The sequence below is a fragment of the Rhipicephalus microplus genome, chromosome 1 (genome assembly GCF_043290135.1).
Source record: "Rhipicephalus microplus isolate Deutch F79 chromosome 1, USDA_Rmic, whole genome shotgun sequence".
NCBI classification, from domain to species: domain Eukaryota; kingdom Metazoa; phylum Arthropoda; class Arachnida; order Ixodida; family Ixodidae; genus Rhipicephalus; species Rhipicephalus microplus.
Window position 1 is genome coordinate 118876937 of NC_134700.1, and position 15407 is coordinate 118892343.

A 15407-nucleotide genomic window follows, 5' to 3' on the forward strand; every position below is an offset into this window, starting at 1 on the left:
GCCAAAATTTCACATTCTGGCGACATATGTTTGTATGAGCATTTGACTTTCATACTAATTCTAATATTAATAAAGAGAGCTAGACCCCCACCTCTCGATGGACGGTCTAATCGAAAAGATTGGAAGTTATTTATATGGAACACATTATGTACAGATAGCCATGTCTCTTGTAATGCTATAATATCAGGAGCGAATTTAGAAGTCAAGTATACCAAATCCATAGATGCAGAATGGATTGATCGGCAATTCCAATGGAGAATCTCCGCCATTGTTCCAACTACTTCTTCTCTCTCCTCAGCAGACTACCCACTACTAGCTCATGTCCCAAGTGTAGAAAAGTATGCCACAGATAGCCCCCCCCCCTGCAGACAAGTGGCCGTGGGCACTTGAAGAAAAAAAATGGCAGCATATCCACGGAGTGAATGATGGAGAGTGGGGCGAAGAATTCGTCCGTCCATTAGTTCTTGCTTCCGTCCGTCCATGCGTCCGTCAGTGTGACCGTCCATGCGTCCATCAGCCCGTCCGTGCGTGCGTCTGTTCGTGCGTCCGTCCCTGCGTTCGTCCATGCAGCCGCCCCTGCGTCCGTTCATGCGTCCATCCATGTATCTGTCTATATGTCCGTTCGTCCATCTATTCAACACTCCATGTACCACCATCTCGCATCTTTTCATCATATATTCCCCATATAGAAGCACCGCCATCCAGCGGACATTCCAAGGACTAAACGAGAGGTGGCACACGCACACTTTCTTACGGCTTGCGCTTCGGGTCCACTTCCCACCTTTAACCACCTCGAGTTCATGGTATATACTAGTTCACTGTATTCATGGCACTGCGGCCGAACGCTCGCTAAACCTTTCGAAAACCAAGGAGGTTACGCCCAGCGAGTATGACGTAGCAAACTTTTTCAGTCAGATAGTGGTCAATGTACATGCCAATGGCTGCTAATGGGAAATGAGAGGCGGAGAATTCGTCTTTTACTTTTTACGGCTTGCGCTTCGTATCCACTTCCCATTTTCAACCACCTCGAGTTAATTCATGGTATATACAAGTTCATTGTATTCATGGCACTGCGGCTCAACGCTCGCTAAACCTTTCTAAAGCTAAGGACGTTACACCCAGCGAGTATAACGTAGCAACCCTTTCTTGTCAGATAGTGCTCAAAGTACATGCGAATGGCTGCTAATGGCCGTCACAGCCTGCGCGTTAACTAAAAGCCGAATGCTCCTGTCTCTCATTCCCCATTAGCAGCCATTGACATGTACATTGAGCACTATTTTTATTGTTCAACAAAGCACAGAAGAAGTCTCTCACCGGCACCACCATGGAGGTCAAAATGTTATACTTGTTACATACTACGGGGGACGAACGGGTGCCGCTATAAGGAGCTTCGCCCCTAAAAATGATCAGAAGGAGCTTGTCAGAATGGGTGCCGACTTGATCGTTTCAATGCTGACTGTGTCTTCATGCCCATTACACAGGATTGTAAAATGATGTTCAGAACGCTTGATGACTAGGAAAGAACCGTCATAGCGAGGCTGAAGAGCACGGCGAGACGCACCGACACGAACAAAAACGTGTGAAGATGTGTGTAGGTTTGCCGGCAGAAAAACGTCGTTGTTAGTGTGAGCTGAAGTCGCCAACTTGCGTCTGCAATTGCTGAGCATTCGCAACTTAAATGAGCAGCCTCGTCCACATCGACCATCTCTCACGTCGGCTGCTCCACAACGGCCCCTCCACCAGCCCGAGCACTGCTTTTCACCGCAGAACACATGCTATTATCACCGTCGTTTTCGTGCCGCGGCTCGCAGATGTGTGCCACCTTGCTCATGGCGCATGGGAAACGCTCCGGCCTATCGTCAATAACAGCGGCAGGCGATCAAAGACAAGCATCAAGCCGCCTCTTCCACATCACCGACAGAATCACAGGTCTGCGCTTGCTGGTGGACACTGGAGCAGAAGTCAGCATATTTCCAGCGTCCAAAACTGACCGGCGTCTTCTCGAGAAGTCAACTGCTTTACAAGCGATCAATTCTTCGGTCATCGCAACTTACGGACAGAAGTCTCTGACCCTTGATCTCGGTCTTAAGAGGAAACTACAGTGGTTATTTTGAATAGCAGACGTACGCTACGCAATTTTAGGCGCCGATTTCTTAAGGCATTTTCATCTGCTCGTGGATATGAACCGCTGTCGCCTGGTGGATAGCTAAACTAGCTTATCGGTCAATGGTTTTCTGTCACGCGCTACGGCCCTAAACCCCACTTTCGTGAAACCGCCCACGTGACCATATACAGCTCTGCTCAACGAGTTTCCGGAATCACGTCCGGGTCACCAATTATTATAGCACTCTGAAACGCGGTTCCGAAAACACAGCGCGGTTTATTAATGCATCTCCACCATTGTTCCAACTACTTCTTCTCTCTTCTCAGCAGACTACCCGCTACTAGCTTATGTCCCAAGTGTGTCGTCCCAGAAGAAGAAGAAAAGTATGCCACAAGAGAGCATCAACGCATGCAGAACCATTAGGTGCGCCTAATATGTCCAATGCTTTAAAGTATTTTACGACCTTGCCCCAAGACATTTACGAGTCATTCGGCTAGTGTGGATACCAGGGCATAAAGGTTTAACCCTCAATGAGTATGTAGATGCACTCGCAGTGGCCTCACATAATTATCCCATAATTCTATAATACCGACGCTAGCACTTATCGCCGTGGCACGCTTTCAAAAATTTGTCATGTCAGATCAGTTTGAAAATTGTCGGTTGGCAACATCAGATTTTTCCCATCTTAATTACATTAATTACATTAATTACATTAATTACATCGTGGACCAGAAAGCAGAGTCCTAGGTCATTTTCACTGACTCAAGAGCACCGTTGCAGTAGCTGAGGTCTCCTTGCACAGAGGACCAACTCGTCACGGGCATCAAACGCCTATGCAATAAAGCCTGTGAACTGTATCATCGCATTGTTCTGCAGTAGATACCTGCCCAGTGCGGAATTCAAGGCAATGCCTGGGCTGATGACGCTGCCAAAGCTGGACATTACACTTCGGCAGAAATCGTCCAGATACCTTTCTCGAGGAAAGACGCAGCAACAATAGTGTCGGCACAAGCCTGGCGCCTCCAGCTATCCCTGTTGACATACCCTAACCAACAGTATGGGCCTCTGTACAAGATCGACCCATCGTGTGACTTCAGGATGCCGCGAAATCTCAAAAGGCAAGATGAAACGTGTTTATACTGCATCCGATGAAACGTTGCATATACGAAATACTTCAGGGACAAAATTGGACAGTCCTACTCAGCATTTTGTGCCCAATCTAACGTCGTTGAAGACATCAGTCGTGTCGTCTGTAACTGTACGAAATACGCATTAGAGAGACAGTCTCTAAAGATGGCCTTAACAATACAACAGGGCACAAATTGGAGTTGAAAAATATTCTACGCCCATGGCAGAACAGCTCCAGTGCGTTAGACTCTGAAAAGTGCTACTGACATTGTCACGGGCCACAGGCTTGAACGAAACGTTGTAAATAGTCCAGTGCATGTGAATGACTTTAGGTTTATGTGACTGTTATGCGTGTATGTAACTGTATGTGTTGTGTGTTTATCATTGTATATTTCATTGTCATCACCCGACAACTGGAGTAGCCTAACAGGTGGAAAACCAGGCAGATCTCTCCAGATGCGCATTAAAATAATTCTCAATCTAAAGCATGTTGATGCGATAACTGGAGTTGTATATTCTGCCGGCATCCTGTTCATCTCTTTTATTGCGAGTGAGCTGATAAATATTTTTTTATTTGGAAAGTGCAGTTACTTTGGGCACTATATACGTGAAAGGGGCATCAATTTTGGCTTAAACTTTTCACTTGACCATTCGAATGAATTGAGACAGTGGTGAGCGGCATTTCAACAAAACAACAAAATGAAATCGTTTTAATATTTATAAGATCATCAGTGTTCCGTAGCATAATAGCTCTTCAAGGAAACAGTGTTTTGAGCGCACTGTAGTTGTTAACTGTATCGAGCCTGCTGTTTTTATTTTTCTGCATTTATGTCAAACGCTACCCAAAGCTATTACTCTTTTGGTGCTTCTCATGCCGAGTCGTTCGAATACCGGCTGAAAACACCCACCCTGGTGAGGGCGTTAATATTTCAAAAAACTCTGGGCATAGCCTCGCATTTCCTTGTTGTTGCCGCGTTGATTTCAATTACCTAGAGAGTGCTGCGCCGGCTAAACAGCACCAACTATCCACGGACTTATTTCTCTTGTGAAACGAAAGAGCAACGAAACGACAAAAGCCTTCCGACAAGCATCGCACAACTCAAAACCTTTATTGCTCCGAGGACTGGACGTTGCCTTTCAACTTGATCCGTTGTCTCCACATTGGCAATACCCCTCTGCTCCCTAGACAACAGTTGCGCAAATTCTTACGGAATCCGTTTCTGAGTTTCTGGATGCTATTTCGCCAAAACTCTAATTAGTGCAGCGTTCCGGCATTGTCTATTCCACTCGCGCGTATGAGCCGTAATTCTAGTGCATAAACTCACCATGATATTTCTTATTTTAGGGAACTTCCAGTTAGGTCACCCATGTGTATTTTAAATGGGAAGCATTTCTTAGCAAACTTCGGCAACATTGAGCGTATCTATCTATCTATCTATCTATCTATCTATCTATCTATCTATCTATCTATCTATCCGCTTACGTTTCGGTGCTCTCGTGGGAACCCCCTTAATTTGGCGTGAACCAAAATTAGCATGGAATGGTAAGAAGGTTTGAAGAATATGATGCGCTGGTCAAGACATGAATAATGTCATAATCCCGTCGCATACGTCGTCAAACACTTCCCGCCAGACAGTGGCACATACCAACCGTCGGGTATGTGCCGTCTGGTATGCGGGTATGTGCCACAGGTGATAGACACCCCCGTATTCACAAACGCTACTCGCAAACGCTACTCACATGACAGAGTTGAATGCTGCGCCATAGCTCGGCTGAAAATGACGCTGCGCTACTCAAGAATCGCAGCAGATTATCGCTGATATGCAGTGACTTGCCGTGCCTAGAGATAGTGCTTCCATCGGCTTTCTCAAGTGAAGGCGAAGCGTTGAATGAAGGGACGTTCTAGATTACGGAGGTTAGTATCTACCCAGGAACGACGAGAACGCACATGGTCAATTTTAACGCGCGGTTAAGAAATACCCGACGTTGGTAGCGTCCATCCGACGAATGCAAAGGATGAATGTCAGAGTCTCAGCCGGAATCGAACCCAATCATTCTGCGTGACAATCAAGTATTTTACCAAACAGTTACGCCTGGTTTCAGAACAACTTTTCAAATAGACGCTAATCTTCGTGACACGTCAATAGTGGTTGCAGTGCTGCCTACCCAATTTTATGAATATTAAATATGTATGTACTCCTTTGATACAGCCTTCACGTCGGGTTAGCGTCAATTGTGGTTAGTTGCCATGCGCTCAAGTTGATTTATGTAGCAGTGTCAGGGGCCAGCATCGTCCAGAGAGTCAGCACTTCATATCCACTTCTGGTGTTGCTAATAAGCATGTTCTAGTTGGCATTGTTGCGCAAGTGTAAACACCTGGTTACATAAACATCTGCAATTCTTCAACATATGTCTGGGCGTGTACCTATTGTACATATCTTTAGCGTTATTTCATGACGTTTCATTCAATAACAAATTGCAACACTGTCATCATCTCTCCGCATGATTCGCATACCGTCGATTCCCAAGTACGTGGGATCTGCCGAATTTTTTTTTTTGCCTTGAGATACAGAAGCACTGCTTTCTTGATTTGCACAAATAAGCGTTGCTATGATATACAACTTTAAATATTGCTTGTGTAATTATGCCATTTACACGAAGCAGGCACGTTGGTAAGTGACATCAAATTAATCTTCCCACTTTTCTAAGCCTGACGCGGTATTGCGTTGAGAAGGATCTAAAAAGGGGCCAGATTTGAAGCCAGAACTAGTAATGGTAATCATGCTGTTTAATTTTATCGTAAAAATTGTAGCCTAGTAGAATAATAGTAACCTACAGGTTTTTGTATTCCAAAATTAGAATGTGATTGGAAAAGATTCCGAATAGAGTGGAGAATTGATAATTGATTGATATGTGGTGTTTAACGTCCGAAAACAACTGTATGATTTTGAGCGACGCCGTAGGGGAGAACTATGGAAATTTCGACCATCTTGGGTTCTTTAACGTGCAGCCAGTTATAAGTACACGGGCCTACAGCATTTTCACCTCCATCGAAAATGCAGCCGCCGCAACCGGCATGCAATCCCACAACTTGCGGGTCAGGAGCCGAGTACGTTAGCCACTGTACAACCATGGCGGGGCGTATAGAGTGGAGGTCTCCGAAAATTACGGTCATCTGGTGTTCTTTATTCTGCCCTAAAATAGCGCAGTACAGAGGTCTTTTCAATTGACATTCATTGAAATGCAACAACTGCTGCTGGAATCTAGCTTCAAGTCCACAGCCGAGAGATATAAGCATTGCTGTACCACAATGAACCCATTTAATAGATGAGAGGTGCTTTGAAAAGCGATAGTTTCTCTTTGGAGACTTCAACGTAGAAGTTTTTGTCTGTCTGTCTATCACTTGATTTAACCACCCGGCCAAAGTTTAAGATTTTTCTCCATGTCCAGCAATGTTGAACTGGTGGCGGCGTTCATACTTGGAAACATTGTCGATCAAAAAGCAAATATTGCAGACGGCGTGTTCTTACTAAAAATACATACATGCTTAACTTTAAAGATTATTGTGTTGCTTAGGTTGCGCTGAAAATGCGGCGCTAAGCATCGAAAAGCACTCTGTTGGCAATACTGTGCTACCCCCGCTGGCCCTTGCTTCTACACAAGATGATGTATCCTGATGGCGTCTTTATCTCACGTAGCGCCTCTTCTGTTCTAGCGAAGCCAGCCAGATGCGGCCTATTCAAGATAGACGAGGTGCTGTCTGAGGCAAAGCAAAACATAACTGGGTGCTTGGTCGGCAGTATCCTATTCACATATACATCGAAGCACATAGATACGCAGCCAATTGCTATGAGAAAATTGAGGTTTGTTTTTGGACAATACACAACGCCAATGTATTTAAGCAAGGCAATAGAACTATGAACTTGACCATTTCTTTTTCCTTAGCCTTAAAGACCCATTTAGGCTGCAAATATATCCCTAATTTAAATAAATCATGTGCGCTTGTAGATACTTTATGTAAAATATACAGAGCTCAAGTAAGATATAAAATAGTTACGGAACAGTTGAGCGAACTAGCTCATCGTAGAACACCAGCTAGTTTACATATCCCAGCTTTGACGCGACAAGACGTGCTGCGTATAAGATTCAGAAACTTGCGCCACAAGTGTCAGGCAGCATGAGCAGCGTGCTAACTGCTGGTTTGCCAGCCCGCACAAAACTTCGCCGCGCTGTATATTTAGGCACGTCGCGTACTGCGGTGGTGTACCTCCTAGCCCGACAGCCTTTTGGTAGCAGGCAGACCTGCGCACGCATCGGTTTACACAACTGGGAAGTTGTGAAACACTGCATTTTATCTACTGATACATCAATATATACTGACTGTGGCAGAAAAGATGTTAAAAAAGTAGAGAAAATGAAGCCACGTTGCCAACGTGAAATTTAGATCACAATACAGGGCCGTAAACTGGCCACTTTGGCGCAATTTAGCCGGGAATGGCAGCGCTGACCCCACGTGAATACTATCAGCGTGAGAGAACACTTTACTGCCGATATCTTATCCAGTCAAATAATCCGATCAGTGAGTGAAACATTGAATAGTCATATAGGGCTAAATATAGCAGGAGTGCCGTTATTTCGGCAAATTTGGCGCACTTCTGTAAAGCTGCTTGAAAACTCATACAGAACAAACAAGGCGTCGTGAATACTTTATACCTTTAAATATAGTCTGCGCATTTTAAACCTTCAATGGAGCTTCAACTAGAAACCAATGATGGACTCAATTGTTTTGAATGCTGCTGCCTTTGGTGGGCGAACTCACTCATGAGTCAATCTACTTACTCTGATTCACTCAAACTCAGATCAAGCTGTGAGTCTTAGTGAGTCCAGGTGAGAATTGTTTTGATGAATTTGAGTCCGAGTGAGTCCGGTTGAAGAAGAGTTTCGTGAGCATGAATCCGAATGAGTTCAGCTCAAAACATTTTGGTGACTCTGAGCGAGAGTGAGTCCAGAGCGCAAGACGATTTTCTTCGGTGAGTCTGATTTCCACTTTTTTCTGCCAATCTACGGCTACTGCCGCGAAATATAGTTGCCGTCGCTGCACTCTTTAAGTAGACGTGATGACAGGTGTTTGTCTGTAGCGATTTTGCATGCAGAACCACAAGTGATGATGTTGTTATGACAGGAATACCAACCACGTCATCGATTGGGATTCTGTACCCATGATCTTTATAGAGGGGTTCCTATTATTATTACCACTTTTATATGTACACATTCCAACAACTTAACACATGACTAAGTGAATGTAGGACAGTTTTCCTAAGGTATACGTGTGCACTCTGCATCATCTAATGCATAAACCATTGACTTCGCCCATTGCAGGACCAAGGTCTTACTTATATTCCGTCAGTCATCTCGCTTCTGTACTTGCTGCTGCCACTTTATACCCGGCAAGTTCCTAATCTCACATGTCCACCTAACTTTCTTTCTCCATTTGACTCGCTTCCTTTTCGTGGAAATCAGTCTGTGATCCTTAATGACCAGTGCTTATGTTAGCTTTGCGCTGAGTGCGCTGCCCATGACTACTACTTCTTTTTGATTTCGACGATGATGTCCTTAGCATCCTTTTGTTTTCTGACTCACTCTACTCCCTTCTTGTTCTTTAGGATTACACCTATCATTTTCCTTTCCATTTCTCGCTGCGTCACTCTCAACTTAGGTCGAACGCTCTTTGTGATCCTCCAAATTTCTGCTACGTAGGTAACTACTCGTAAGATAGAACTGTTATACACCTTTCTCTAGAGGGAAAGTGGCAATCAACTTTTTATGAGTTGATAATGCTTGCAGAAAGTACTCCACCTCATTACTATTCCTCTAGTTACTTCAATCTCGTGGTTCGGCTCCGCGGTTACTACCTGTCCTAAGTACACGTAAAAATATCAATACTATACGTTTATTTCCTCAAGGCCAAGGTTAGCCCAGGTTTTATTCGGTCACTGAATCGCAGTTGCCTGATGAGTTTATGTGCAACATCTGTAAAAACGGCAGCATATGTACCTTACGCTTTTCGTCTTATAAATATTTTTTTCTAATAAGCAGCAACACGTGCAGAAGTGTTGAAGATTGTGTGTGCTGGTTCATCATTCTTGATATGGTATAGAGCATAATGGGCAAGCAGGAATGGCCAAGTAAACCGACAGAACGGGGCAAAACGCCAGCACTCTGTCCTTCTCATAACCCATTCTGCTTAATCTCACTGTAATGAAAATATTATTCTCTATCGGTGCCAAGGTTCGTCACGCTTGTTTTGCGTGTCGTGCGAGGAGAAACGGACTTTGAGATGACGCGGTAACAACACACACCACGTTTATGACAAAACACGGAGACTAAACATGGAAAACACTGGGGCAGAAAAGGTGCGTACAATGCAACAGAGTGAACTAAGCTTGATTGAAAAAGCGACCAATTAGTGTTCAAGTAAGAGCGTTCGAAAACCTGAGGGCCACATCGGCGGTACGGCGGACGCCGATGAGGTGCAGGGCAGGAGGCGGTTGAAAGGCGCTGTAGAATGCGCTGTTGCGAATCTGCCTCCGTGGATCCCACCGCTGACCTCCACTGTTGCGAACGACGGACCGATCCCGCCGAAGCCACCACTGTTGCGAAAGACGGGGACGCCAACACGGTCCCGAAGGCGCCACTGCTTTCAACTCCGCCGGGAAGGTCACCAGCCGTTTGGTAGCGTATGTTTCTCAGCTCGCGACTGCTTCTGCGCCGAGCTGATAAGACGAGCGGACGAGACGACGGTGAGTTAAGCAAGGTTTATGTACAGCATATATACAGAGGCGTTACAATTTAGGCACTGGGGCCGACAGAGACTCGAAGAGCCGAGCTCTCCTCTCTAACACATAGGTCAACTGTTCGCCTAAGACCGCCGACTCACACACATGTCGGCTCTCCGACACGGGGACTCCTCTCTCATAGGAATGCCGATCGCGACGCGCCGCAGGGCTTCTTTTATTTACACCGGGTCCAACCAAAATGTCCAATCAGAAGCGCCGCTGGTCGTCCGGGCAGATTCCTCCAATGGGGTTGCCGCGCCATGCGTCAGACCACCAGACACGAGGACGCCGGCTCGCTGTCACGTGCGCAGCTGACTCAATGCACGTGGGCCAGAGGGGCGCCGTGCGTGTTCACGCCGTCGAGTTGATCGCGCCAGGCGGACTGCGGGCTGGCCTTGACCCAGATTGCCTTTTTCAGAGGCACGGACGTTTGACGAGGACTCGCTGGCATAACAGCGCTCACTTGCCGATGTGCGACGCTCTGGTGACGACGACATCTGACGGCGTGGGTGCGACTACGGAGCAGTCAACCCGCAACGGAGACGCGATGCTCCATGCGTGCAAATGGCCAGCCCGTCCAGCGAACAGCTTGCGTCGAGACGCGATGCTCGGCGCAACCATGACAATTAGCCAGGCCACGTACGTTGCTGTGCCGAACTCTGACCACGGAGACGCCTCGCCGAGATCCGCGATGCCCTCGGCAAGGAAGAGAACAGCAGGCCAGGCCGCGCCCCGAGATGCAGTACTCGTGCCGGCAACGTCACTCCAGCTGGTAGTTGGACGGCAGTAGCGTGGACAGCCGCGTTCCCTGGCCGGAACCGGGATCGCCTGCGTCCGACGCTTCGGCCCGCTGTCTTCCGTCTCCCGCTGCTTCGGCTCACCCCCAGCCACAAAGCTTACCGCCACCTAATGGTCACACGTGGCCCAATCGTGGTACCCCACCTCTATGGGCCACCACAGGCCATCAGCTGATTGGCTGGCCTCACGCGCACAGTTGGCTCAAAATCCCACGCGCCTTGCCCCGCACTTCCGTCGTTGTCATCGTTTTCTTCACTCATCACACTCACCATTATCCTAATTAGCAAATCATCTTGCCAGATTCCTGACCAAATTCTTACCAGCGGTGAGGTCTGCAGCCAGTTCTGGTTGATGCTGCTGTGGATACTGATGAGTGGCATGGCTCACCATGGGTTGAAAATGAATTAGGTGACAAATTCATTTGTAGCATCAAAGAAACAAACCATGATCTATAAAAATATTATTATGACAATGCAATGTTGAAACCGCTACTGAGTGAATGACCAAACGTTTGGCAAATTTCCTCATTATGCTTCTGCAGCTCTAAATGTCCTATTTTGTGCGTACAGATGGATTAAGAGAACGTGGCTGCAGGCTTCAAGCCAGGGAGGGTCCTGAAGGTGTGAGGTCTATTTTTTGAAAAGCCTGGCCCCTCCTCAGCTTGTCTGCAACAGCACAACAGCAGCCATTCGACAAGTGCTAAACTTGAATTTTCGTCTTTTTTTTCTTGGCTGTGATCTCTTGTGCGGAAAAATTGTAAATTTCTAATTTGACCAATAAAGATTTTATCTCTATTGTTGGGTTGATGTGGCACAATTAATACAGGAAAGCTGCTATTGTCATACTACTGCAGCATTCTTTCGAGACACTGCAAATGGTGGGCCACAGCCCTGTTGGACCAGGCTTCTTGGTAAACAATACAGTTTTACAAGGCACCTTACTTTAAGCTACATGTTCAAAAACTAGTTTGAGGGTTCACCTTATTGTCTTTACGTTAGCAGCCAATTTTTGTTCTTGGAATTTTTTCTGCACTAGTAACTTTTATTCGTTTTATTTATTTATAGAATTAACGCACAAAACAGTTCGGAAATCCCCAGTCAGAAAAGCTGTTAAAAACAGCTTGAGGAGACCTAGGGGACCATACAGACAGCAGTAAATGGATATTTGCACGAAAAAAACTATATAACTTATACAACTTGTTATATAAACAGCAAACGTAAGAAAAAAACTAATAAAAAGATACAACATAATGCACCAATATTACGAAATGGACGTTACAGAAAAATGCACATTAACGTTCAACACACCCATATAAATGAAAGTGAATAAGATAGGTACATGCAGAAAATGAAACATTTCAAGCATGTAATAATGTTCAATAATGCAAGAAAAATGGTATGGTGACATACATGAGCTTCTTCTGTAATGGCCATGCGCTCGTTTAACAGAAATAGCCCTATATGTTATTCAAATTGATAGAAAGTAACATCAAAGTTTATTTCTAAAGACACTCGGTTTACTAGAGCGGGTATCGGATAAGCCAGGGCTGATCTTTCATAATTTGTAGGTGTTAGCGGTATTGGTGTCTGCTTTTGGCCTAGAAGATAACGTTGTGACGTTTCATGCGCGATGTCTAGCTGATTACGTTTATGTATGTGCATGAGGAATTTACAGTCATATAAATTGCTTACTGTAAGCAAATTATGCTTAATAAATAAGGGATGTGTTGGTAAGTCTTTTCGTTCTCCAGAATTATTCTCAAATAGCCTGAGCACTTACTTTTGCATTGTTTCCAGTTTTTTGCAATTAGAAGTTGTTGTGGTACCCCAAACAAGGGTGCAATATGATAACCGGGAGTAGAAATGCGCATAATATGTCGGCTTTTTTTAGATGTAAAGATCGATAGATAGATAGATAGATAGATAGATAGATAGATAGATAGATAGATAGATAGATAGATAGATAGATAGATAGATAGATAGATAGATAGATAGATAGGATAGATAGGTAGATACGCCGAAAGACGCCGAAGTTGGCTAACATGCTTCGAATTTGAAAAACTTCATTCTTGAAAGCTATCCGTGGCGTCATCAAAACGTGGCAAGGAATAAACATCCTTGCCTCTTAGCTTATTTAATCGCCAATAATTCATGAAAAAAATTATGGAGCCGTTCTTTCCGCTCAAGAAGTCCACCAGAGAAGCCCATGCAGCGCATGAGGGCTTAATGAGACAGCGTTGCAGCATCTCGTCGACGTGTTGAGTGATGACGTCGCAATCCGCCACACAGATGCGGTAGGGACGCTGGTGCTGCGTACCGTGATGACCAGTGTCAATATAGCGAACAACAACTGACGTGCTCATGAAGGGAGGTTGTCCGTCATTGAAAAATGCACGAAAACTGTAAAAAACCTGAATGACCTGACTTGATTTGATTGATTTGTTGGGTTTAACGTCCCAAAACCACCATATGATTATGACAGACGCCGTAGAGGAGGGCTCCGGAAATTTCGACCACCTGGGGTTCTTTAACGGGAACCCAAATCTGAGTACATGGGCCTGCAACATTTCCGCCTCCATCGAAATTGCAGCCACCACAGCCGGGACTTGTTCTCGCGACCTGCGGGTCAGCAGCCGAGTACCTTAGCCAGTAGACAACCGTGGCGGGGCGAATGACCTGATTGTGCTGGTCTTCTGCAAGAGTGGTGTCAATGCTACGCAACAGAATATATTTGTCAGGTAGTGATAGAGGGTTATGCGGCAGCCATAACAGCAGCCACTGACGTCGATGTTGTATAGAAAGGCACATCGAAAGAAAAGATGACATGATAAGCATCAAGGCGTCCGATAAAATCTCCATGCAATAAGGTACAAAGACAAGGGAACGGATCGCCCACGTACACGGCACTGGAACCACAGGCAAGCGTGATGACGGCAAGCGGAACGACAACGTTCAGGCGACAAGCGCATACCTTCGACAGTTTTACTAGGGCAGTTGAATTGGGAACGGAATTACAAGAAATGAACACCGTGGCGTGAAAGAAAGCAGACATGACAACGTCAGCGGCGATGATTACCTCTTCGGGTGAGGAAGGGGAAATATGGCTGTGGTACTGAATTGAGACAAAAGTATATGTGCACCAGTGCAGTGGAACACCGCGTGATTAACGATAAGGAAGTCACATTCGAGGATGCTATATTAAGATGAATGCGAAAGGGTGACAAATTGGACGAGGTAAAACACACATTGAATTGCAAGAAGAGCAGTGAATGTAGCCGAAGGAATCGCGTGCTGCGAATTGTCTGTGCGTAAGAAAGTTGCTAGCAGTAGGGTAGTCATTTTGTTCAGGTCACGGCGTAACACTTCACTGATTACTCAATTAGCGGCACCTGTGTCGGTAAGAGTGGTTGTGGCGAAAGTGTCGGCAAGCAGTGCAATCTTCTTCGGGGGCGAAAGATGAAGCCTTAAAAATTTGGTCGCTCGCACAGTTCTTGCCTCAGGAACTGCGACTGTTCGTTCTCCTCCTGGGTGTGGCTGGAACGGCGAAGCAGGGTGGAAGGAGGGTGGCCGTGGGGTGAAGGGGCCGAAGGATATTGATGGGAGCTGGAATCTCGTCTACGGAAGAAGGACTTGGGTGCATCATTCGTAACTTGGCGTTCCGGTTGCTGAGGGAAATTCCGGGAGCCTAGAGCAACACGAAACTAATATCCCCAGCGACGAAAATAGCGAGTGGTATGCTTCGGAATACCGCAGGTTTAGCAGACGGGCCACTTATCCGGTGTTCGCCAAGGTTTCATAGGTTCTCGAGGAGGAGAGAAGGGTGGATTTACTGGATAAACTGGTAGTGGCCACCTGTAGTATTTGGTGGTTGCGCTGAATGAAGAGGGCGCCAGTTGAGAACGACGTCGGGTGGCAGCTAATACATAAGTAAGCGGTGGAATAACTTGTACTGGTGACACAGTGGAATAGTGAGCTACGGCATTTTGCTTATGGGTAGCATGACGAAGCTATTAGTTCAGTGCAGCGTAGGTCTCGTTGATAACAGCTTCAAGAGAGGGCTGTCGAGCAACTTCCTCTCGTATGCATTAGGGACTTTGAGTCATCAATGCAATATAGTTCGAACCTTTGGTTTGTGACGACTTGAGGGACGAAAAGTCCTCTATTTGCGTACTACTGCTTCGTTTAAAAATTCCCTGCTTGCGCAGCTCATGCAAACATTTACAGAGCTAAATCACTGCGGTGCTGGTCTCTGAGTCTTTGGCCACAAGCATATGAAAAGGTTCGTCCTAAATGTCTTGCAATATATGCTTTAATTTGTCAGCCTCCATCATAATCGCATTCACTTGCCTACAGAGGGTGATCACATCGTCAATGTAGGTCGTCAATCTCTCACCAAGTTTGTAAAATATCCACGCAGGCAATATTCTGCGCGAACTTTCCATAGAGCTGGGTGACAGAAAAACGAGGCCTTGGTCTCTTTGAAGATCGAGCAGGTACCAACCAGGTGAAGATATCGGCTTGGTGGCTGGTGAACCATAGGTT